This window comes from Protopterus annectens, chromosome 4.part1 (assembly GCF_019279795.1).
Source record: "Protopterus annectens isolate FY-2018-M chromosome 4.part1, PAN1.0, whole genome shotgun sequence".
Classification (NCBI taxonomy): Eukaryota; Metazoa; Chordata; order Ceratodontiformes; family Protopteridae; genus Protopterus; species Protopterus annectens.
In genome coordinates this window covers 807,071,506-807,097,052 of record NC_056734.1, presented here as the reverse complement: position 1 = coordinate 807,097,052, position 25,547 = coordinate 807,071,506, and the positions used below count along the sequence as shown (strand labels likewise).

At 46.6% G+C, this 25,547-nt stretch overlaps 1 protein-coding gene across 1 annotated transcript in view; it reads right to left on the bottom strand.

Annotated features, from left to right (window-relative positions):
* LOC122801312 (AMMECR1-like protein) overlaps positions 1–25,547 on the bottom strand; it is a 1,138,599-nt gene that overhangs the window by 742,154 nt on the left and 370,898 nt on the right. The window lies entirely within an intron of this gene.

The window sequence follows — 25,547 nt, the reverse complement described above, 5'->3', positions numbered from 1 at the left end:
GGAGAAGGAAACATCAGAGGATGACTTGAGGGACCTCTCCATTTCCTCAAAGTCAGTATCAGAGGTGAGAGACTCATCCTGGGAGTCTATGTGCTTCCTCTTGCACGTTTTCTTTCCAGGGGGCTCCTCGGGCACGAACTCTGAAGGGCTCTCAGAAACTTGGGGATCACTCGTGGAGGTATCCCTAGGCCTTGGTGCTCTGCTGTCTACAGATATGAGGTGATCAGAGGCTCTCACCGGAGTGGTGGGGGACAGAATGATCGACCCGCATGATGTAGCTGACAATCTGGCCAGCGCAGTCCGCATGGCCTCAAAGGCAGCCCCCCCCCCCCCCGAGTCAGTGGACTGGCCAGCCTCAGAGACCAAGACAGGAGTCGGGGTCCCTCGAGCCGAGGCACCGAGTGGAAGACTCGGAACAGAAATATGTCCCGAGATGTCCTCCTCGGGCCCAACTGAAGAAGCTTGAGTCCCGAACCCCATGGACGTAGCCGACGGGGGGGGGGGGGGGCATCGGAACTGACCTAGGAACATCACACGGCGCGGAACACTCTGGCTCCGAAGACAGAGATGCGCTCGGAGGAATGATTGAAGAAGGGGTCGGGATGGGCTCCGGAGCCGAAAACAATTTTGCCAAAACCGGTGACTGGAGGAGCCTCTGCACCACCCTATCAACATCCACATCAGAAAGGGTCCTGGAGGATTTGGAGGACAGGATGGGAGATTGAGATTTCCTCTCAGGTGAAACTGGTCTAAGACTGGGTGATCGGCTCCCAAGAGGTTCCAATATGATTGTAGCCGATGCCGGTTCCTTCAACACCGACACTTCTTGCGGCCCCGAGGACAGTGAAGCCGCGGAGGTCGAAGCAAGTTTTGTGACTTTCTCCGTTGGCTCCAAAGAAACTTGAAGGAGCCAGAGATCTCTTTTTAGATGTTAAGGACTTATGTTTAGCACTGGGAGAACAATCCATGGCCTCTTCGAAAGAGGGTTTCAAGAGTCCCTTTAAAATCAGCTTATTCTTTCTTTCTTGGAGCACTCTGGGACTAAAAGCATGGCAGAAGCTGCAGGACTCCTGCAGATGGATGGCTCCCAGGCAATAAACACAAATTGAGTGCCTATCGGTGATGGACATTTTGTAACCGCACTTAGTGCACTTTTTAAAACCCGAAGGTTTATGCCCTTTGGAATCCTTGGACATTTTCCAACAAGCAAGGACAAAAAACCAACACAGCACTAGTCACTGTCTGACAAGAAAGGACCCAGACACACAACACCACAAAAGGCGGGAACAAGTTAGTAAGCTGCACAGCACACACACAAACCCAGAAGTAACACACACTGAAACAAAAAAGGCCAAAAACCTCTAACTAAAACGGTTTTCTGACCACAAATAGCAAGGGGAAACAGACACTCAAACCTCTAACTTAAAGGGTTTTAGCGTGAACAACACAGGACAAGAGGATTAGGTCCTCTAACTGAAATGGGCCTAGCCCGAAAGAACAGTTAGCGGGATACACAAACCACAAACACACTACCTAAACCAAACCAACACTAACTAGACACTAGCTATGAAAATAGCTTTTTGTTTATAAGAAATTTTTTTTCAAATAAGAAAAAAAAGGTACTTAGCCACAGCCAAGAGCGACATCACGTCCGAGCTACACAAGCGTCAAACGAGATCTGAGGATATGGAGCAGTGCACCATGGGATACCTGCTTAGCCCAGTCAATAGAAGACTTCGAGCTAGAAAAGTTTGGCACAGTCGGAGCTGATATTCGGCTCCGAACCCACGGGTAAGAATGTAGGAGAGATTGGACTACATAAAGTACAGTTTTGTACCTACCATAAATGTAGATGTTCGAGGATTCCCTTGCTGCAGTCCTGACAATTGGGTATAGTCCGCGTCCCAGTCGGCCCGAATACCAGAGTATAAGGCTGACGTCGGTCATGGCGCCTTAGACTGACGTCAGTACGTCAGGGTACTAATGCGCATGACCGACGCCATTTCCTCAGTCTTTTCTTGCCCCAGATGTCAGAAGACCCAAAAAGACAAGTCCCAAAAACAACCTGCACCAAAAAACATGTACAATATATACAGTAATATATACAAAAATATAAGCATGTAAACTCACCTACACAACCACCCTGAAACACAGAGGGAAGGAGGGAGGGTAAATTGGACTGCAGCAAGGGAATCCTCGAACATCTACATTTATGGTAGGTACAAAACTGTACTATGTTCTTCGCCTTCCCTTGCTGCAGTCCTGACAATTGGGTAGAATCCCAAAGCAGAGGTAAGGGAGGCTGGCAAATTATAAAGTAGCAGGAGCTGACAACATGCCTTGTAAAACAGCTGTGGCAAAACCAGCTCTAGTCTTAGAGTATACAGGCAGGTGATAATGCCTAGAGAAAGTATGCACTGAACTCCAAGTAGCTGCTTCCAGAATATCCTTAGTTGCCACCCCCCTTAGAAATGCTGTTGAAGTGGCAGTAGCCCTAGTGGAATGAGGCCTAATCCCAGCTGGAACCTCTTTGCCATGATGGGAATAACAAAATGCAATGCAAAAACCAATCCACCTAGAAATAGTTTGTTTTGACACAGGCTTGCCCTGTGAACTTAAAGCAAAAGAAACAAGTAACTGCTGAGACTGCCTAAAATCTTTAGTCCTGCTCAAATAATAACGCAATTGCCTGTGTACATCTAAAGTGTGCAAAATCTTTTCCCCTTTATTTTGAGGATCTGCAAAAAACGTAGGCAAATGAATAGTTTGGTTTAAAGCCACACTAGAAACCACCTTAGGCATAAAGGCAGATTAGTACGTAATGATACCCTGTCCTTATGGAAAATCAAAAAGGGCTCTACTGCCATAAGGGCCTGCAACTCAGATACCCTTCTTGCAGAAGTAATAGCCAACAGAAAAGCAGTCTTCCATGACAAATATTTCAATTCAGCAGTAGCTGCAGGCTCAAAAGGTTGTAGAGTAAGTTTTTCCAACACAAAATTGAGATCCCAAGCAGGAGTAGGAGCTCTACGTGGGGGTCTTATATTCTTTGCCCCTCTAAGGAACTGCTTGAACAAAGGATGCGAAAACAAAGGTGGGTCACAATCATAGTGAGCTGAAATTGCTGCAGCATGAATCTTTATGGAAGAGAAGGACAAACCTTTGTCCAATAATTCAGTAAGATATTGAAGAGCCACACTCAAATTAGGCTCTGAAATCTCCAAATTCTTTGCTGTACTCCAAAATAAAAATCTCTTCCATTTTTCTGCGTACACTCTCCTAGTACTAGGCCTTCTAGCTTCCATAATCACATTTAAAACTTGTTGAGGAAGCTGAGACCTACCGTGCTTCAACACAGAATATGCCAAGCTGTGAGATGAAGAGATTGAAGCTTGACATTGAGCAGATGACCGTCCTTCTGAGATAACAGATGAGGAATCAGAGGTAAAGGCCATGGAGGCTTCTTTACAAGACTCCTTAGAAGTGGGTACCAGTGTTGCCGAGGCCAATCTGGAGCTATCAAAATCATCCTTGGCCTGTCTTGTCTGACCTTTAGTAATACCTTTGGAAGAAGAGGTAGAGGTGGAAAGGCATAGACATGAAGGTTTTTCCAACTGAAAGACAGAGCATCCACTTTCCAAGCTGTGTGATGAAACCCCTTTGTGCAATACTTTGGCAGCTGGTGGTTTAGTGGAGAAGCGAACAGATCTATGTCTGGAGTTCCCCATGACACTGTCAATTTCTGAAATACATGAAGATCCAGTTTCCACTCGTGGGGATCCATGATTTGTCTGCTTAATACATCTGCTAGGAGTTCTGTGCTCCTGGCAGAAACCTTGCCTGAAGAGTCAGTTGCAGGCTTAACGCAGTCTCCCATAAAATCATTGCTTGCCTGCATAGAGGATAAGAATGTGTTCCCCTTGCTTGTTGATGTACCACATGACAGTTGTGTTGTCTGTCAGAATCAACACCTGCCCTGGAAGAAGTAACTCCTTGAACGCCATCAATGCAAACTGGACTGCTAACATCTCCTTCATGTTGATATGTAGATGCTGTAGTCTGGCAGGCCACTTGTCTTGTATCCACTTTCCATTTAGATGAGCTCCCAAGCAGTGTCCGAGGCATCTGTCGTTAAAATCTGACTCGCCTCTGGCCGGGTCACAGAGAGTCCCTTGTTTAGGTGACATTCCTGAGCCCACCACAAGAATTCCTTTTGAAGGCAAGGTATTATTTGAATGACAGTGTCCAAATCTTGGCAGTGCTGTGTCCATACATTTTGAGATACCATTGCAGCTTCCTCATATGCAGTTTGGCATTGGGAAGCACCAGAATACAAGATGCCATGAACCCTAATGCTTGAAGGACTGTCCTTGCAGTCAGCACGGACTGATGAGATAGTTGATGGAAGTAAAGTGACAGACTCTTTTGTTTGTCCGGGGTTAAAAAGGCCATCTGAGCTGCTGTATTCAGTCTCACACCCAGAAAGCACATGTCTTGAGAGGGTACTAGACTGGACTTTATTTCGGTCACAGAATACCCTAGGCATCTTAGCACTGCTATGACATATTCCAGATGCTGTAGAAGGTGTTCCTTTTCTTGAGCCAGAATCAGGCAGTCGTCCAAGTAAGGATAGATTTGAATGCCTTGAAGCCTGAAGTAAGCTATCACTGGAGCCAGAACCTTTGTGAATACTCTGGGCGCAGTAGATAAGCCAAAGGGCAATGCAGAGAACTGATAATGAAAATCTCCAGTTCGAAACCGCAGATACTTTCTGCAACTTAGCCTTATAGGCACATGAAGGTAAGCTTCCTTGAGATCCAAATTTACCATCCAGTGATCCTTGCCCAGCAGAGGTAACAGTTGCTGTAACGTCAACATCTTGAACTTGGGAATGTCCAGATAAGTGTTGAGGATAGATAAATCCAGAATTGGTCTCCACGTGTTCCCCTTCTTTGGTACTAGGAACAGGCGAGAATAAAATCCAAGCCCCTTTCTGATACAGGGACTGGCTGAATGGCCCCTATCTGGAGTAACTGAGAAACTTGCTTGTGAGCCTCTTTTCTTTGTGGAGGAGGAACATCTGGCATGCCTTTGAAAGGGGCATTGTGTGGAAATAAAATCTGTAACCGTGATGAATAATATCCAGCACCCATCTGTCTTGAGTGATTAAATCCCAATTTTCTTTGAAAAGAGACAATCTTCCTCCCAAAGGAGCTGCCAGACGAGAGTCCACTGGCAGCTGAAAAGGCAGGTCATTGGTTCTGCTTACGAAAGGACTGACCCCTGCCCTCACCAGAAGTCTGAGCAGGTGAACTGTCTGATCTAGGCCTAAACGAACCTTGAGCCCTGCCCCTACCACGCCTAGACCTACCCCTAGACTGGGAACCATAAGCAGGATATGTCCACCCCTTAGCAGGCCAATTTCTACTAAACTTGGAGGCTGCACCTGCAAAAATCTTTAACAGTCTGCATAGACTTAGCTTTGTCCTCCATTTTCTTTAAAACTGCTTCCACAGGCGGTCCAAACAACACATCAGACTGTAAAGGAGCATCCAAAATCCTAGTCTTAACATGCTCAGCTAAATTCTGATCCTTCAACCAGGCATGTCTGCGAAGAACAGAACTAGTAGCAGCCACCCTCGAGGAGGCCTGAACAGCATCAAAACCACACTGCAAAGAATGCTTACCCACTTGTTCAGACACATGAACCAAATCCAGCAATTCTTTACACTCAATACCTTCCGCCAAAGCATCCACCTTAGATTTCAATTGTGAAAGGAGATAATTTTGATATTTCAGCATATGAAACTGACAATTCAACGCCCTCATGGCTAGAGTGGAAGAAGTATATACTTTCTTACCCCACCTATCCAAAGCCCTTGCCTCTTTATCAGAGGGTACAGGATTTTTAACCACAGAAGCTTTAACACCTTTAGGCCCCTGAGAAACAGTTTCTGGGTCCGCCCTGGGACTCTTAAACAAATACTTATGAGCTTGGGCACCCTATAATACCTATCAGGCTTAACAGGAGCAGGAGGCAAGGAGTCAGGGTTCAGAGAAGCCTCTGCAAAACATCCTCCACCACATTCAACACAGGTGGAATAGCTAAGGGCCTATGCTGGGGCAAAAGCCAGGATTCCCCAAGCCGCTTTCTGGAGTCAGAGTAATCTTGGCCTTCCCATTTAAAGTGCTCCCTCATGGAGTGAAGAGTCTCTGAAAATGAAAAATCCTCAGGAGGAGAAGCTGAAGGAGTGGAATCATCCACATCAGAATCAGAATAAGTAGGAAACTCTTGCAAGTCTTCCACAGAAGACTCTGAAGCCTGTGAACACTGTTCAAAACTATCAAACTCCTGTTCCACCCTAGGCCTCTTATCAGGTGGGGGCATAGAACCTCTAATCAGAGTAATCAAATCTTCTGCCATTTTAAGCATATGTTTCTTAGGCACAGAGCCCGAAATGCTAGGAGAAGCCCCTACAGAAGCTGAACTTGGCCTACCTCTAAAAGAAGCTTTGGTAACAGAAGGAGAGGCCCTAACTACCTTGGGAAGAGAGGGAAGAACAGTTACCTGAGAAGCCCCCTCAGCCTGGCCTACCTCCTGAGAGGGCACATCCTGTAACAGTAAAGTATCTGCCTGAGACTCCATAGAGACTCCTGGCAAAACCTCTGGCTCCCCTGAGCCTTCTAAAGGACCGACGTCCGGGACTGCCGGTTCCTCACCCCTAGACTTCACTGTTTTGTCCTTGCGCTTCTTAGATGAAGCAGGCGGCGGAGTATCCGACGGCATAGTATAATTGCAACGCTTCCCAAACACTAACCTAGCACAATCAAGCCTCCTCTTAATAGTGCGCTTGTTAAATCTAGCACAAGAGCGGCAACCAACAACGCCGTGCTCAGGCCCTAAACAAGGTATACACAAAGTATGATAATCCCTATGCGGTATCTGCTTCCCACAAGAAATACAGTTATTCACTTTTTCTGACATCCGGTTAAATACTGAGGCAAGAAAAACCAAAATGTTCCAACGGGTTACTTAGCCAACTCTGTATTCGGTCTGAAACTCCGGTTTCGGAAAATCTCAGAACGCCAACCTGCACTCGCAAAATTGCTTCTGCATCGGACCATGCGGCAAAAAAGACTGAGGAAATGGCGTCGGTCATGCGCATTAGTACCCTGACGTACTGACGTCAGTCTAAGGCGCCATGACCGACGTCAGCCTTATACTCTGGTATTCGGGCCGACTGGGACGCGGACTATACCCAATTGTCAGGACTGCAGCAAGGGAAGACGAAGAACATCATCATTATTTTTCCTGATAGGCTTCCTATACAATGAAGTATAAATTAGTTCAGAGGTGTCTCTTTTAACTTTCACATCTAAGAAGTCAATTTCTTTGTCAGAATACTTAAAAGTAAATTTTAAGAATGGAGTAATAGTGCACCTAGAGGTCTAAGAGTACTAACTATGCCCAGTTATGGGCAGATATATCCAGACCTCTTGAAATGACCACATGACAAATTAATAAATCTCCTCCTCCATATCATCAGTCAGCAAAGAAATCCTTTACAGTGACCAAGCTCACTCACTTCTGCTAGGACAGTCCTGGCTGCACACGCTTTATTCAACATAAAGCAGGCGGATGTACTGTGTGGCATTTTCATGTATAAAACTAGTTCCTTAATAGAAATGCCAGAGATCAGTCAAGTAAAGCAGTTCACCCATTCCTGTTCCACCTCTAACTTTTGGGCAGTAAGAATGGTTAAATCACAGGGTATAAACATGTCCTGTCTTACTGCTTTGCTCTGGGCCGTTACTTTGGAACCCTCACTACCTTAATGTACAGGAAGAGTCCAATTCTGCATCCCAGCCACAGTTTTAAACCTCCCAAGAGGGGAAATGGTGTACTATTATGTCAAGAGGACAGTAGAAAAAAAAAAAAAAAAAAAAGAGACTGAAACCTAGCACACAGTGGTCTGACCAATTAAAATGTTCCAAACATCAACTTGAGCAATGCCTAGAGTTATTTTGTTTTGCCTCATGCAGCCACTCATCAGCTGACCCGGGTGCCGTTCCCAAGTTTATCTACCCTTCTGGCCTTCCTGGATTTACTCCAGCAAGGGCTGGGGCTGGTAAGGAGATAAAGATGATAAAACTACACATGCAAGGCTGCAAAGATTCCAATAAACTAGCTCCAGCAATCCAGTCCAAAACTTGTTTTATGTTGTCAAACATAAAATGGCCTGACAACATTTAAATACACTTAAAATCTCATATGACCAACATTTTTAAATCATGTGAGGAACTAAAATCATGCGACAGCAAAACCTCTGTGCAAATCCCAAGTCAAAGACAGTAAAAATCACCAAGTTAAAAAAGTAAATATATACAACAGCAACCCGAATACCTGAATAGATGCAGTAAACTCTAGGTTAACTGGCACCCATGAGGATTGGTAGATGCAGGATAACTGTAGTTTCTGGTTGCTTGAGAGTTACTATTAAAAATAGGCCTGACTAATACTGTACCCTATACTATTTGTTTTGTTTGACTTGTAGGTTGGGTAGAGAAGAAATTCCTATCTTCCTTTTTAAAACTCTAAAAAACATAAGGTATGTTTCTGCGGGGGGACAAAGTGCAACACATGAAAATTGTACTGTATTTCTTCAAATTTTTCTGGTTGCTTGAGTTCTGGTTAACTGAGAGTTTACTGTAGTTTTAAATAATTTTCAAATAATTTAAAACTCTTTTCACAACCTGAATGCACATAAAACTATAGTTAGAAACATTTTGATAAAAAATACTTAATCATGAATGAATGAATAAATGAAATAAATAAATATGTTTGTAAACAATGGCAACAGTGACATCTTTGTAATGCTCTCAGTTTTAAAAGGCAAGTGACAGAAATCTGATAATTTTTACCTGGCCAGAAATTAGCATTAAACATAAGTTGCCAATATCACTCAGGTTCTTCTAGTTTAAACTGCCAACAGCCACCACATTAACCAAGTGTTACCTTTTCCATGACTGTGAACTTAAACTCATGATCTGGGTGTTCTGTTGAATGATTTGCTAGGGCATTACTTTTTTTTTTGATGTCATATAAATGCTCAGCAACTCTCTCTTTAAACTTGTGTTTGGTTTTATAAACTCATGAAATATAAGAAACTGCAATTAGAGAACACATTCTTGGCCAAATGTATCAGAGAACAGAGTTCTGAAAGGTTTACGCACCTAGTGCTACCTGACTGGATGTATTAAAGGTTTGCCACTTCACCTGGAATTACTACAGTTACTTCATCAACAAGAATGCGACTACATACAGATTTACTAATTAGAGGAATTAGTGTGGGGGGGGGCATTACTATACTTAATGACTTGATTACCCATCATCTGAGCTTTGAACAGTATAAATTTGATTATGGTAGAATCTTTTAGAATATCGATGATGAAATATTTAAAATAAAACAGGAAAATAAAATACCCGGAAAGAGATCGGTTAACCTGTCTTAACCATACAGCATACCCTGACCCCCCCCCCCGGATTATCAGGCATGGGGTTGTAGATTTCAGACCTTATCAGGGTTTTACAGTTAATGAACCCCCCCCCCCCCTTGTGATTTCACGGAAGATGCTTCACCATTGCATAACCAAAACAGTGTTACCAACACTACTGAGAATCTCCCTTTATAACCCCCTTTACCTCAGCAGTCAGAGAGAATCCAGATGAACCAACGTAACAACCATCAGAATCAGCGATTTCAGACAAAACATCCTCAGAGAGGTCAGATACAGTGGCAGAACCAGAAATTCAAAAGTAACAACCTGGGGTAAATTGTGAGAACTCCTCTTCGAGTTTCAGTGGTTCATGTGTTTTGATTACCAACACTAAGGGGGATTTCATCATACATAATTATTCTGCTTACCGTTTAACCTCAGTGTGTGCGAACTTCTTTGAGCGCGGACTCACTTTTGTCCCTAATGAACATGCTAATATGGCAAACCTTCTACTACATTTTAATCTATTTATTAGAAAACTGAACTTGAGCATTGTTTGACACCCCTACTATCATCTCAAATACTCTCAGGGTGTGTAGCATGTACAACCCTCCAGTTCACCCCATGATTCATTGTTTTGAAAAGATATGTGAACTGGATTTTTGGGCACTGTTGAAAAATAACAAAAATCATTCTTAAATGACAACCTATTACCTGATGAGAAAAATTTCTAAGAAAACTGTTACTTATATGTACTGTATAGTTGTATGTACTGTCTTAATGTGGAGCTTTTCTCCTGGGCCTCCACTGAAAAGGGGGTCTTATGGCCCAGTGAACAAATGCAAATAAATAAATAGATAAATAACCAAAACTTAAGGTTGATGAAACCAGACAAAAGTGGTGGAAGCACAAGAGTATAAACAAAAAATGCTTAATACGCTTTCTGGAGCTACCTACAATAAAAGTGTCATTAAATGAACTTAATACAGCCTACAAAAAAAAAAAAAAAAAGTGAAGGACACCCTTAAAAAGAAGTCATGTACTCACCATAAAGTACAGTTGTGTACACTTACCATAAATGTAGATGTTAGAGTGTATTCACTGTTGCAGTCATCACCTGTGGGTTATCCCTGCTGCAGTAGTCCTCAGTCGGACCGAATACCAGAGTCAATGTTTTTGTGTGCCAGCTGCCATCGCCTGTAGTCTGACAAGAGAAAAGCCACCTTGGGAAGCTTGTGGCCCCCTAGGGGAAGATGTTAAATGGGGGATGGAGGGAGGGAAACCAGGACTGCAAAGTGAATACACTAACATTTACAGTTATGGTAAGTGCACACAACTGCACTATGGCTCTTCGTATTTTACTTTTGCAGTCATCACCTGTGGGAGTATTCCCAAAGCTGACGAAAGGGGTGGAAGTATACGCGTTGAGTCCTAGGTATGGGTCAGGAGGCCCTGCAGAATTGCAAAGGCAAACCCTGCCCTAAACTTAGAAAAGAGATGTAGGTGGTAACGTTTTGTAAAGGTATGGACAGAGGTCCAGGTGGCCGCTCCCAAGATTTCCCTGGTAGGTACTCCTACCACTACGAAGAGGAATTAGACCTAGTGGAGTGGGTACGGATAGATGTGGGGATGGGTTTCCCATATAGTCTGTAGCAAAAATGGATACAGTGTGAAATCCATTTGGAGATGGTTTGTTTGGAGACAGGCTTCCCCTCTGCCCCCGAGGCAAAGCTTACAAGAAGCTGGTCTGTTTTTCTGAATGGCTTAGTATAGTCCAGATAGTATCGGAGTTGTCTGTGCACATCTAGTGAGTGTAGAATTCTTTCCCCCTTGTTTTAAAGGTTGGAAAAGAAGGCGGGAAGGTGTATGGCCTGGTTAAGGGTCACATCAGATACCACCTTGGGCATATAGGAGGGGTTAGTCCTCAGGGACACTGTCTGCATGGAAAATGATGAAGGGCTCAACAGCCATGAGAGCTTGAAGTTCCAAGACTCTTCTGGCTGAGGTGATAGCTAGTAGGAAGGCAGTCTTCCATGAGAGGTATTTAAATTCTGTACAAGCGGCAGGTTCAAAAGGAGGTAAGCTTAGTTTTTCTAACACAAAATTCAGGTCCCAAGGTGGTATTGGAGGCCTTCTGGGAGGCCTGATATTATAAGCCCCTCTGAGGAATTGCTTAATCAAAGGATGAGAGAAGAGGTGTGGGTCTGAATCATAATGGGCAGAGATGGCAGAGACATAGATTTTAATAGAGAAGAGAGGCCACTATTGAACAACTCTGCTATGTAATCCAGGATGAGAGGGATGGAAGGTTGGGAGGTACTGCCCCCTTTTGATTGTTTCCAAAAGCAGAATCTTTTCCATTTTCCTGCATATGATTTTCTTGTGCTGGTCCTTCTGGCCTCTGTGATGATGTCCAGGACCGGTTTGCTTAACAGGGACTCCTTGTTAGTTTTTAGTGTATAAGCCATGTTGAAAATTTGAGAGTCTGTAGCTCTGGGTGCAGTACCTTTCCCCTCTCCTGGGTCAAGAGGTCTGACATCAGGGAAAGCAGCTTTAGGGGCTGTAAGGTCAGGCTGCTTAATAAGGGGTACCAATGCTGTCTGGGCCAATCTGAAGCAATGAGGATGGTCTTTGTTCTCTCCTCTCTTACTTTGATCAAAACCTTGGGAATAAGGGGCAGAGGAGGGTATGCGTACACAAAGAGGGAGCTTCAGGGGAAGGTCAAGGCATCCACCTTCCATGCTAAGAGGTGATGCTCCCTGGTACAGAACTTGCGCAGCTGTTGGTTGAGGTGTGAGGCAAAGCGGTCCGCTTCTGGGGTCCTCCACTTCTAGGTAATTTGCAGAAAGATTTCTTTGTGGAGCTGCCATTCATGGGGGCCCAGTAAGTTTCTGCTTAGGTGGTCCACCAGAGTGTTGTTGTATTGGGCAATTAGATGTAACCATGGAGGTGGCTGTAAGCCAGAGACTCATGGCTAACCTGCACGGGGGGTAAGACTGGGTGCCTCCCTGCTTGTTGATGTACCACATTACTGTGGTCTTGTCTGGTTTTATAAGGACCACCCCTGGCCTGAGATGGGGTTGTAAGTAAGTCAGAGCCTTTTGCACTGCCATCATTTCTTTCTGGTTGATATGCAAGTGAAGTTGCTGGGCATTCCAAAGGCCTTGGATACACCCGCCTGCTAGGTGCGCACCCCAAACAATGTCTGAGGCATCGGTGGTGATGGTGTAACCAGAAGGGAGAGGATGAAGGGAAGACCCTTGCTCATGGCACAGGCCTCTGCCCACCACATAAATTCAGCCCTTATACAAGGGATCAGAGGGAGAGTGGTCTCTAGGGACAGAGTGCTGATACCAAAGGTGCTTTAAGTACCAATGAAGTTTTCAAATGTGAAGCCTGCCGAGACGGATGAGAAGGATGCAAGATGCCATGTATCCCAGGGCTTGCAGGAGCTTCCTCGCAGTGAGGTGACTTCTGGAAGCCAGATGGGTGAAGCAGAGAGGCAGGAAGCTCTGCTTTTCTGGGGATAGGAAGGCCATTTGGGTTGCTGTGTCTAGTACAGCTTCCAGGAAAACAATTTTTCTGGTGGGGTTTTGCTTTGATTTTTTTCTCGTTGATGGTGAACCCTAGGGAAGTCAGGAGTGATATGACAAAGAGAAGGTTCTGGAGCAACTTTTCTTTGCACTCTGCCTGAATGAGGCGGTTGTCCAGGTAAGGGAAAATCTGTATATTTCTCTGTCTGCAGAACACTACAGCCTTGGCCAAGCATTTTGTGAATAGTCTGGGAGCAGTAGATAAGCCAAAGGGCAGTGTAGAGAACTGAAAGTGTTGACGGCCTGCACTGAAGCGCAGGACTTTTCTGCATGATTCCCCGATGCGGATGTGGAGGTAGGCATCTTTTAAGTCTATTGTCATAAGCCAGACATTTTGTGTCAGCATAGGCAGGAGCTGCTCCAAGGTAAGCATTTTGAATCTGGGGACCAGGAAGGAGGAGTTCAGTTTGGATAGATCCAGGATGGGGTTCCAAGTGCCCTCTTTTTGGGGAACAAGGAATAGTTTGGAGTAGAAACCTTTTCCTGTTTGATCTGGAGGGATAGGTTCTACTGCCCCCTGAGATATTAGAGTTTGGACCTGTTTCAATACTTCTGCCCACTGGTTTGGGGGGAGGTCTGGGTACCCTCTTGGAATAGGGAGTTAGCTGAAGGAGAATCGGTATCCCTGAGAAATGATTTTTAAGACCCATTGGTCCTTGGTTATAGAGACCCAATTGCCCCTGAAGAGGGTGAGCCTTCCTCCTAGTTTTTGATGAGTGAAAGGAGGGCAGGGGGGGAGAGACAGTCATTGTACTTGCCATAGAAGCTTGGCTTAGAACTCCCTGCCTTAGAGACTGAGGCGGTCCATTGTTCGCTTCTTTGTTGGCCCTGGGATAGGAGCCTGGATGGCCTGTCCCTACGGGGCTTACCTTGGCCCTGTCTGCTAGGTGCAGGGAAGGCCCAGTGCTTAGAGGGAAAGTTCCTGCTGAATCTGGGAGGTTGAACTTGAAAGAAATCTTTCACTGTATGCAAAGATTTTGATTTGTCTTCATCTTTTTAAGCACCTCTTCTACTTTTTCCCCAAACAGGAGTTCCTCGTCTAGGGGTCCATCAATAAGTTTAGACTTGACATGATCAGGGAAAGGTTGTTCCTTCAGCCATGCATATCTTCTACCAATAGATCCTGTCACTGCTGCCCTGCTAGAGGTTTTCTAGGGCGTCATATCCACACTGTAATGAGCGCTTGGCCACTTAATAAGCAGAGTGCAGTAATTCTGCCAGCTCTTTTGAGTTGGCACAGTCAGAAGAGGTAGCCATCTTCTGTTTTAATTGTTCCAAAGTGTGTTGTTGATATTTTAACATATGGAACTGACAACTGAGTGCTCTGATAGCCAATGCTGCAGAGGTGTATACTTTCTTACCCCATCTGTCCAGAGCGCTACAGTCTTTGTCAGAAGGAAGAGGATTCTTGGCAGAACTAGTCTTAGCTCCTTTGGGTCCCTGTGTAATGACCTCAGGGTCTGCAGCAGGATTGCTGTACAGGTATCTGTGAGAATCCGGTACTCTGTAGTAGCTGTCAGGTTTAGCTGGAGCAGGAGGCAGGGCATCAGGGGCTAAGATGGATTCCCGGAAAACATCCACCACTTCCAAAATAGGTGGGATGGCCAGGGGTCTGTGCTGAGGCAGGTCCAGAAACTAAGTAGTTTCTTTGACTGTGGGTAGTCTTGAGATTCCCATTGAAACTGTTCCCTGAGGGAGGTTTCCCCAAAGGAGAGGTCCTCTGGAGGGATGGATTCCTCTGCATCTGAATCCTCAAACAGTTAAAGGATGTTGTTCCTCTTCAAAAGCAGAATAATCAGATTTCTCAGACTCTTGCTCTGTCATCCTTTCTGGAGAAGGATGCCTTTTCCTTTTTGGAGTGGGGGCCTGAGTACCTCAGATAAGGGAGAAGAGATCCTCTGCCATTTTAAGCATTTGAGCTTGGGGTGGGGGAGCAGTAGCAAGATGGTGGCTAGAAGCAGATTTCCTAGGTGCGGCCTGGCTTCTATGTCTGAGAGAATCAGTCAGTCTCTGAGAAGTGGTAGTCAGATGCAAAGACGTTTTTTGTCTAGAATCGGTAGTGCGAAAGGCCTCCTCAGAAGCCAGTGCCTGCATTGCGGCTCTGGACCCAACCAAGGCAGAGACAGCCAAAGGTTCTGAAGACAAAGTGGATTTCTGTGGCATACCAGACTCTGAAAGGGTCTCTGCAGAGGCCTGCATAGAAAGCGAGTCTGGCATCAGGGGCTGCGAAAGCACCTCACTGAATTCCAGAGAACAGACTACTTGTTTAGTGGTAGCATCGTCAGAAGGCTTGGCCTTGTGTGGCCTGTCTCCATCTTTATCTGTACATTTTTCAGAATGTCGACAGATTGTTTGCTGACAGATATCATATTGGAATTCGAAGACAGAACATGAAAATAATTGTCTACAAAAAGCTCTACGGCGAATGGTTCTGGGATTAAAGAAGGCACAGAACCGGCAACGAGGGACATCGTGGTCTGGGCCTAAATGAGTGATGCAGTAAGAATGAAAGTCCCGGTGTGGGATCTGCTTGCAAACGGGGTACTTAGCTTTAGACGTTTTCTGCTGAAATTCAACTTCTGGTAGCGACTGACCGGCACTCATGCGAACTCCTTTTGCTACGGGCTCCACAGCAAGAAAGACTGATGTAATGACATTGGCTGCCTTGCTTTATAGCACTGACTACCTGACGTCAGACTACAGGCGATGGCAGTCGGCACACAAAACCAATGACTCTGGTTACTTGGGCCGACCGAGGGCTACCACAGCAGGGATAACCCACAGGTGATGACTTAAAAATGTGAAACATTAAGAACATTGTTCCATCTGAATAGTTGTACTTCATTTGTCTTCAATCTGTGGGTATTCGGATCCAGATCAGAGACAACAGCTTTACCAGCATCTGATCTGAGCTCCAAGCTCCTCCTCTTACCCATAATACCCCTCCACCTCCTTCCCACCCTCAGATCGAGTTTGCTGCACCATAAACATTGGCCCAACCCAATGAGACCTTACCACAAAAGGTTATTCACAAAACCTAACAAGCATGAACAGAAGAGCCACAGAGGCGCCCTCTCCTACATACCAGAGTAATAAAATAATGATAGAGTCAGGGGGAAGGAGAGAGGGACGGGTGAAGATAAATGAAATACAACTACTCAGATGGAATGTTATGGTGAGTACATAACTTCTTTATCTGAAGTAGTTTACTTCATTTGCTCTTCAACCCGTGGGACAGAGTCCCCAGCTACTAAACACCTGGGTGGCCCTCATGGAAGGATATTCCGGAGCACCGCCGAGCCAAAGGATCTTCTCCCTCTAGATATCATGTCCAGTTTATACTGAGAAATAAAGGTATGAGATGAGGACCAAGTAGCTGCAGAACAAACATCATCCAGAGACACCCTGGACCAAAAGGATGCCAAGGTAGCCATGGACCTGGTAGAACGTGCTTTTACTTGACCCAGAGGTTACATGCCTTTGTATACCTGAAGGATACAATGAGAGATCCATCAAGCCAAAGTTACCTTGGAGATTGAAGACACAAATAACTAATTTGACTTGCGAATAAGTAAAACCTTAGTTGTCTATGTACGTCTAACAAGTTTAATTTACATTGACTCCTGTTCTGAAAATTTGGGAAGAAAACAGGTAAGTTAATCGTCTGGTTAATATTGGTTTCAGAAGCCACTTTGGGAAGAAAGGATGGATTGGTACGAAGTGAAACCCTGTCCTTATGGAAAATCATATATGGAACTTTGATAGATGATGCTTGAAGTTCTGAAGCCCTTCTAGCCGAGATGATAGCTACTAGTAAGGCCGTTTTCCAAGATAAAAATTTAGGTCCACTGACGCAGCCAGCTCAAAAGGTGGAGCAACCAAAGCTTGTAAAACCAAAGTAAGGTCCCAAGGACGGGTAGGATCCTTCACCGGGGGTCTTAAAAAGTACCTTTAATAAAAGGTTTTTCAAAGTCTGCAGGATGCTAAAGAAACCATGTTCGCCCCAATACAGAAGTTGGAAATAGCAACCAGCTGAACTTTGACAGTAGAAGAGCTAGCACTCTGATGGAATATATTTGCCAAGAACTCCAACTCTGCCGGGACCGTAGCTGTGAAAGGGTCCTGGTCCCTTTGAGAAGCTCAGTTGGAGAAACGCTTCCATTTACTATGGTAAAGTTTCCTGGTAGATGATTTGTGAGCTGCCACCAGAATAGTCTTGACCAGAGAGGACAAACTGGGAGTCCTAGCTATCAAGAGAACTGGAGCACCCCCAAGCAGTGAGCTTTAAACAGTCCAGGTGTGGATGAGGAACCCCTAAGTGGTGAGAGATGAGATTCGGAATCAGATCAAAGATCCATGGAGGAGCTAGAATACGAGACCAATGGAAGGGAAACCATACCTGGCAAGGCCAAAATGGGGCAATGAGGATCACTTTTCTCCCCAGCCTGCGTGCCTTCTGGAGGAATTTTGAAATAAGAGGTAACAGTGGGTAAGCATAGAGAAGACCGAGATACCAAGCATGGACTAGAGCGGTCCTGGGGGATTCCCCCTGTGGAGGATTTAGAGTGAAGAACTCACTGCACTTCACATTGGAATGAGATGCAAAGAAATTGCAGCAAGGCCAGCCCCACTCGAGAAAGATCTGCTCCACTACCAAAGGATTCAGAGACCACTCATAAGGCATCAGAATAGTCCTGCTCAGTTTGTCCGCCAGTATGTTGGACTGTCCCGGAATGTGCATTGCTACCAGAAACCAGCTGGTGGAAATCGTCCATTCCCACACTCTCATGTCCTCGCAACAAAGGGGGTAAAGATCTGGTCCCTCCCTGCTTGTTGATGTACCGGACCACTGACATGTTGTCTGGCTGAACTGCAATAGATCCCAAAGGGAGAAAGGCATGAAGGGCCTGCAACGCCAAAAGGACCACCCTCATCTCTAGAACACTGATATTCAAATTGGTCTCGTTCGGGGACCACGTGCCTTGGACTGTCCTTCTCAAGCAATGCCCCCCACCCTAGTTGGGAGGCATCCAGTCATCACTGTGGCTTGGGGAAGGACTGCAATAAATGGGCGTCCTTCGGCCAGTTCCGAAGAATGCATCCACTAGAAGAGGGACTTCCTGCCAGCCCTGCGATTTATTGGATGCATCAATGGCAGATCTAACCACGACCACTGGACTGCAAATGTCCACTGTAGCACCTGCATATGTAGATGAGCACAGGGAAGAAGAGTAATGGTGGCTGCCATGGAACCAAGAGCTCGTAATATCATCTCTGCTAATGGGAGGCGAGACTGAATGATCAAGGACACACAGAGTTGTAAGCTCCGAACTCTTTTCAAATGAAAGTTTTTCTAACCCCGGAAAGTGTCTATCCTTGCTCCAATGTTCTCTAGAACTTGGACTGGGTTCAGAGAAGACTTGGCTGTGTTGATAGTAATTCCCAGATGACCTGACAGTTTCAGAAAGTAGTCTCTGGCTTGACAAAGTAGACGCTTGGTGGGGGCAACAAGGAGCCAATCGTCCAGGTATGGGAAGACCCTGAAGCCTCAGGTGAGCCACTACAACTGCCATAATCTTGGTGAACACCCTGGGGGCTGTGGTGAGAACAAATGGTAGGGATCAAAACTGATCAAGATTGGCCCCTAGCCGGAAGGAGAGGAACCTCCTGGACCGTCTGTGTATCTTTATATGATAGCACGCATCCTGGAGATCTATCAAGTACATCCAGTCTTTCTCCTGCAGGTAAGGCAGGATGGATTGCAACGTGACCATCTGGGACTTCTCTTTGCAACTGACAGGTTGAGGGTGGAAAGATCTAGAATAGATCTTGGGTCCCCCGTCTTTTTGACACCAAAAAGAACCTGGAATAGATGCCCTATTCAGACTGATCTTGGGGAATGGGGTTGGATGGCTCATTTCTTTAGCAGCTTGTTTATTTCAAGCGCTGTTACCTCCCTTTGCACAGGTGGTACATCTGGGAGGTGTTTTGGGGGAAGATGAGATACCACAAAGGAGATGGAGTAGTCTCTGGATATGATCTGAAGCACCCAGAGGTCTGTTGACAAGAACTCCCATGCCGTTAGGTGCAACGAACGATGACCCCCGAACTGCCTCCAGAGCACAGCAGTCAGGCAACCCCTCAGGGCTGCTGTGTGGGCCTGTCCGAGTAAGATTCCAGAGACCCCAAATTCCTCGGACCCCCCTTCTGTCTCTGGGTCGGCATCTATCAAAACCCCCTCTGCCTCTGGAGGAAGATGAGTCCTAAGTGTCCTGGGAATACTGAGACTTCTGGAACCACATCTTCTTTTGCCCTCGCTGATTCCTGTGGAAGATCCTTTGAGGGATAGTGAAGCAGATCCCAATGGCAGACAGCGTCTTCCAATTCTTTTCACTCTGCACCAACATCTTGTGAACGGTCTTCCTGAACAAGGAAGAACCATCATAAGGGGCATTCGCAAATCATGCCTTAAAGGGTTCTGTGAACCGATGCATTCTGAGCCAAGCATGTCGCCTTATGGCAACATCAGACCCGGCCCCCCTTTACTGCTCCTTTGGTGGCATGCAAAAAGAGAGGCATGGCAATGTTAGATGACGCTTTAAAGTGGCCATTCGGGTGGAGAATGTGCACTTATCCTCCGGCAACATGGACTCCAGGGACGACTCAGCTAGCTCCCTGACAAGGTCATGCTACAGAAGGGTGACGTGCCAAATAATTCAGCGCCCTTATGGAAAAGGTGGCCGAAGTATACAGCCCCGCTTCCCTAGATGATCCATTATCCTGGACTCTTGGTCGGGGGGGATGGACCGTAGAACTTTCTTGTGCTAGTTCTTTCTTGGTGGCGGCTACTACCACCATAGCGTCTACAGGGGACCCCTTGGTCCAACTAGGCCTATCTGAAGGGGGATTCAGGATCTTACCAATCCAAAAGCAGCCCTCGCAAGTAAGGCAGGTGCACAAGGCCAAAAATAATGCAGTCAAATTCAGAGAGGCCAGCACCATAAGAGTAAAAGTAGTTATGTCCTTACCATAACGTTCCATGTGGAGTGTTCATCTTGCCTTTGTTCTTGCACACGGGTTCGGAGCCGATCCTCAGCTCCGAGTCGGCTGCATCGCAAAGCTCTGAATCTCAGAGAAGCTCGAGACCAGCCCATATCCCACAATCCTCCCTGCCATTACTCAGATCTAGTTTGCAAACAAACCAGACCAAAAAATCCAATACCTCCGGTGCAAGAACTATACACTCTCTCAGACATTCAGAGACACTCTCTCACCATAGCAATAACTAAGGGTAGAAACATATACCCCATGATACACGGGGACCATATACCCCGGAATGGGTTAAGACAAGTCGATCAGAATCTAATCCTACCAGTTCTTCCAAAACACGTGGGGAGGGGGAGGGGAAGGGAGGGAATTGTAAGAACAAAGGTGAGATGAACACTCCACATGGAACATTATGGTAAGGACATAACTTCTTTATGTGAGTGTGTTCAATCTCGCCGTTTGTTCTTGCACACGGGTAGCGTCCCTAGCTCCGCCACCCCGAGTGACTTATGGAAGAACGTTCCTAAGCACAGTGGAACCAAACGATGTCCTGTCTTTGGAGACTTTGTCCACTCTATAATGAGTGATTAAAGTATGTGGCTTAGACCACGTGGCTGCTGCACAAATAGTGTCCAAAGGCAAGAGAGCTGCATGAGCTAAGGAAGTGGAGAAGGATCTGGTAGAATGGGCCTTAGGTTTGGTGGGTAAGGACTGATTTGATTTAGAGTATACAAAGGCTATACAAATCAGCAAGCCATTTAGATAATGTACGTTTAGCAATTGCCATGCCCGTTTTATTGTCTGCAAACGCGATGAAGAGCTGATCTGTTTTCCTGTAAGCTTTGGTCCTATCCAAATAAAATCTTAATTGCCTGTGAACATCCAACTTGTGCAGCATATACTCCAATTTGTTAGTATGGTTCTTGAAAAAGGTAGGGAGTTCTATAGACTGGTTAATATTTGTAACTGAACATACCTTTGGAAGGAAAGATGGATTTGTACACAGAGAGACTATCTGGATGGAATATCAAGTAAGGTGGTCTGACCGATAATGCTTGCAACTCTGACACTCTACGAGCTGAAGCGACGAGGAACAGCGTCTTCCACGATAAGAACTTTAAGAGGCAGGACGAAGCAGGTTCAAAGGGTGGCAACATGAGTTGCGACAGTAACAAATTCAAGCTCCATGGAAAGAAAGGTTTTCTGACGGGCGGTCTAAGATGGAAGGTTCCTTTCATAAAGGCCTTACAAAGTCTGTGAGACATAATGGGAGAACCTTCCTCACCAATATGGAAGTTTGATATGGCCGCCAACTGTACTCTTAGAGTGGAAGTAGAAGCTCCTTCATGAAAGAGGATAGATAAGAATTCTAAAACTTTATGTAGAGGAGCTACTAGGGGGTCTATGTGTTGGCTAGACGCCCAGTACACAAAGCGTTTCCACTTACTCCTGTAGAGTTTAGTAGTGGAAGCTTTATGAGAAGCAACCAGAACGTGTTGAACTGCCGGGGAGAGTAGATCAGACCTGGCTAGGCAGGGAAGCGGAGCAGCCAAGCTGCTAGTTTCAGGGACTGAAGAGACGGGTGAGGAATCCTCTAAGAATGGGTCAGTAGATCTGGTACTGGGTCCAGAATCCACGGTTCCTCTATTTGATAGGCTCGAAGAAAGGGGAACCATATCTGCCGAGGCCAGAATGGGGCTATGAGTATTATTGTCCTTTCCAGGTTCCTGGCTTTCTGTAGAAATCTGGGAATCAAGGGAGTAGGTGGAAATGCGTATAGGAGACCCGGGGGCCAATCGTATATCCGTGCGTCCCTGGGGACATCTCCCGGAGGGGGTAGAAGGGTAAAGTAGCTTCTGCATTTTGCATTCAATGGGGAAGCAAATAGATCGCAGAAGGCTGGCCATATTTGTGGAAGATCTTTTCCGCTGTTTGAGGATTGAGGGACCACTCGTGAGGTAACAGGATGGCTCTGCTCAACCTGTCAGCAATGACGTTGGATGACCCCGGCATGTGCGTTGCTATCAGAAAGCGACCTGTGGACTCTGCCCATTGCCAAATTCTCATGGCCTCTCTGCATAACGGGTAAGACCTGGTTCCCCCTTGCTTGTTTATGTACCAGACTACAGACATGTTGTCCGTCTGAACTGCTATTGTTCCTAGAGGTAAGAGGGCTTGGAAGTGTTGCAACGCCAGGAACACCGCCCTCAGCTCCAGAACATTTATGTGTAGAGTGTACTCCATATGTTGGACCATTCCCCTTGGACTGTACTTCCCTGAAAAAGGCCCCCCCACCCTATCAGGGAAGTGTCTGTGGTTATTGTGGCCGTTGGACTGGGTAGAACAAACGGACGACCCATAGTGAGGTTCTGATTGCACACCCACTATGAGAGGTCCCGTCTGCAAGAGTCTGTTATCAGAATTTCGTGCGCTAGGGGTAAGTGTTGGAATGACCACTGCGCGAAGAGCAGCCATTGTAGGATCCTCATGTGTAATCTTCCCATAGGAACTGCGATTAGTGACGCTGCCATTAGTCCCAAAACTTTCAATACCAGTTTGGCCGGGGCTTTCTTGCTGTCTAGTAGAACAAGAACCTGCTGTTTGAGGGTTGACGCCCTTATTGGAGGGAGCTTTAGCAGTGTTGATCGTGTATCTAGGTCTGCTCCGATGAATGAAATACACTGTGAGGGCGATAAGCAAGACTTTTTGAAGTTTATCGAAATCCCTAGGTGGGAAGAAAGGTTGACTGTGTAGTGTCTGGCTTGCAAGAGGCGACGCTCGGTGGTGGCAGTGAGGAGCCAGTCGTCCAGATAGGGAAACCCCTGGAATCCTTGTAGTCTCAAGTGAGACGCAACTACTGCCATGCATTTGGTGAATACCCTGAGGGCTGAGGTGAGTCCAAAGGGCAGAGCTCGAAACTGAAATGACTGGCTCCCAGCCGGAAGCGCAGGTGATCTCTGGACAGTCTGGCCATTTTGATGTGGTAGTACGTGTCTGAGATCTATAGAGCACATCCAATCGTCCTTCTGTAAGAATGGAAGGATCGATTGAAGCTTGACCATCCGGAACTTTTCCTTCTTCACGAAGGTGTTGAGATTGCTGAGATCTAAGATCGGTCTCCAGTCCCGTGTCTTTTTTGGAACTAAAAAGAACCTTGAGTAAGTTCCGGATCCTCTTTGGTCCGCCGGGACTGGTTGGATGACTGTTTTCGAGCAGCTTTGAAATTTCTACAGCTGCTGGGCTTCGCAGACGGGGTAGCACATCTGGAAACCTTCTTTGTAGAGGTGGAGTTGATGTGAAGGGGATTTTGTATCCTCTGGTTATAATGCTTTTTACCCAGGAATCCGAAGTAATATTTAGCCAGGCCAGTGGGTATAAAGCCAAGCGACCCCCGACTGCCTCCAGAGCAGGACAGCCGGGCCCTCCCTTCAAGAGTGCTGGAAAGGCTTCCCAGGGACGGAATCCCTGTCGCCTTGGTTATGCGGACCCCCTCTGCCGCCAGGGCGGCATCTTCCATTTCTACCCCCCCCCTGCCTCTGGAGGGGGTATCACTCTGTGTGGCTTGGAAAGATCCCCGATTCTTACGGAACCACATTTTCCCGCCTCGTTGCCCTTTGGGGTACGGTCTAGTAGGAGCGGAAAAACGGACCCCGACAGCAGACAAGGTCTTTCCCTCTTGCTCACACCGAGTCAGAGTCTCCTTAACCTTGGGCCCAAAGAGTGTGGCACCATCAAAAGGGGGCATTGGCAAAGGAAGACTTGAAGGCTTCCGCAAAGGAGCACAGCCGCATCCAGGATTGTCTTCGAAGAGCAATCGCTGAAGCTGCAGCTCTACTCGATCCTTCGGCTGCATACGAGATGAGCCTCATGGATGAGTTTACTATGGAGGTAAGGGTGTTAAGTTGTGCTGTTACCTTATCTGAAACAGCAGCATCTGTGTTACCCTGGAGGGTATCTGTGAGCTCCTTGATGAGATCTCTCTGCAGACGTGTGAAATGAGTCAAATAGTTTAGCGAATGCATGGAAAAAGTCGCTGAACTAAAAACGCGCTTCCCATATCGGTCCATAGTCCTAGAGTCCTTATTAGGAGGATGAACAGATGAGGAAGACTCAGACATCTCCTTTTTCGTGGCTGCCACCACCACCACAGCGTCGACCAGAACTCCCTTGGTGCGATAAGTTTTATCCTAGGGGGCGGTGATAAACTTGTTTGGTTTCCTAGGGACTGGTTCCACTGTGTCAAGTGCCTCCAACACCCTTCGAGCAATCAATTCCATTAATTCATCGAAGGGCGGAGTCACCCAGGAGGTAGAAGGTTGAGCCCCAAAAGCCTTCAGCAGCACCGACTCGTCCTCAGTAGGGGCTAGGGATTGCCAATCACCCCTCTGTTTCAAGATCTCCAGGATGTCTGCAAATGACACATCCTCAGAGGGTGACTTGGGGGATGCCTCTGCCTCATCCAAGTCGGTGTCAGACGTTAGAGATTCCTGTGGGGAATCTATGTGCCTCCTCTTGCACAATCGTTTCCTCAGGACCTCATCAGAGGGGGCTTCTGGTGAGGCCTCCAAGGAACAGGGGGAACCCTCTGGGGGTGGCTGAGGCAATGGGGCTCTACGCTTTGGATGGGTCTTGGGAGCAGAAACAGAAAGCGGCCCTTTTGGGGATGGAGAAGATTCCCCTGATGAAGTGGTTGTCTGTGCAGACAATACTTTCCTCATAAGGTCAAAGGCCCCCGAACCCTGGGCCGAGGACTCCTCCGGTTCCGAAGAACACGGGAGCATCCCATATCCAGGTGCCGTGGGCTCAGACCCCGAGGACGGAGCCAAGCTAGTCTGCGCCGAGGCCCCGAGAGGGAGAGTCGGCACCGACAGGTCGGTACGAGACTCTGTCCCGGAACCGAGGAGAGACAATCGGCTCCGCGACTCCCCTACCGGTTGCAAAGGAGTCGAAGTCAATGATGTCGATCGTGCAATGGACGGTTTCGGTACCGAGGGCTCCAGTATCATCAGGTCATCCTCTCCCGGCTCCGAGATCTGGATGGGTCTTGAAGGAGGACCCGTTGGAGATATGGGGAGGCCTTCTAGTTTCGACACCAACTGGGAGGAAACTGCAATCAACTTGGAAAGGGCCGTGTTTTCCATGAGTTTCTGCACGACACGATCCACATCTCTCTCAGATAACGGTGTGGAAGAACGGGTCGAAGGAGCCGAAGATGGCACCGACCGAAGAATGGACGGTGGTGGCAGCTCCGACACCGGTTCCAAGATCTGGGGTTCAGTGAAAGATAAACATTCGACGCTCGGCCCCGAGGTCTGTGGAACCGGCGAACGAACCCTAGAAGATGAACTTGGAGCTGATGACATGGGCTCCGACATCTTCGACCCCTTCGAGGATTTAGAAGCCTGATCC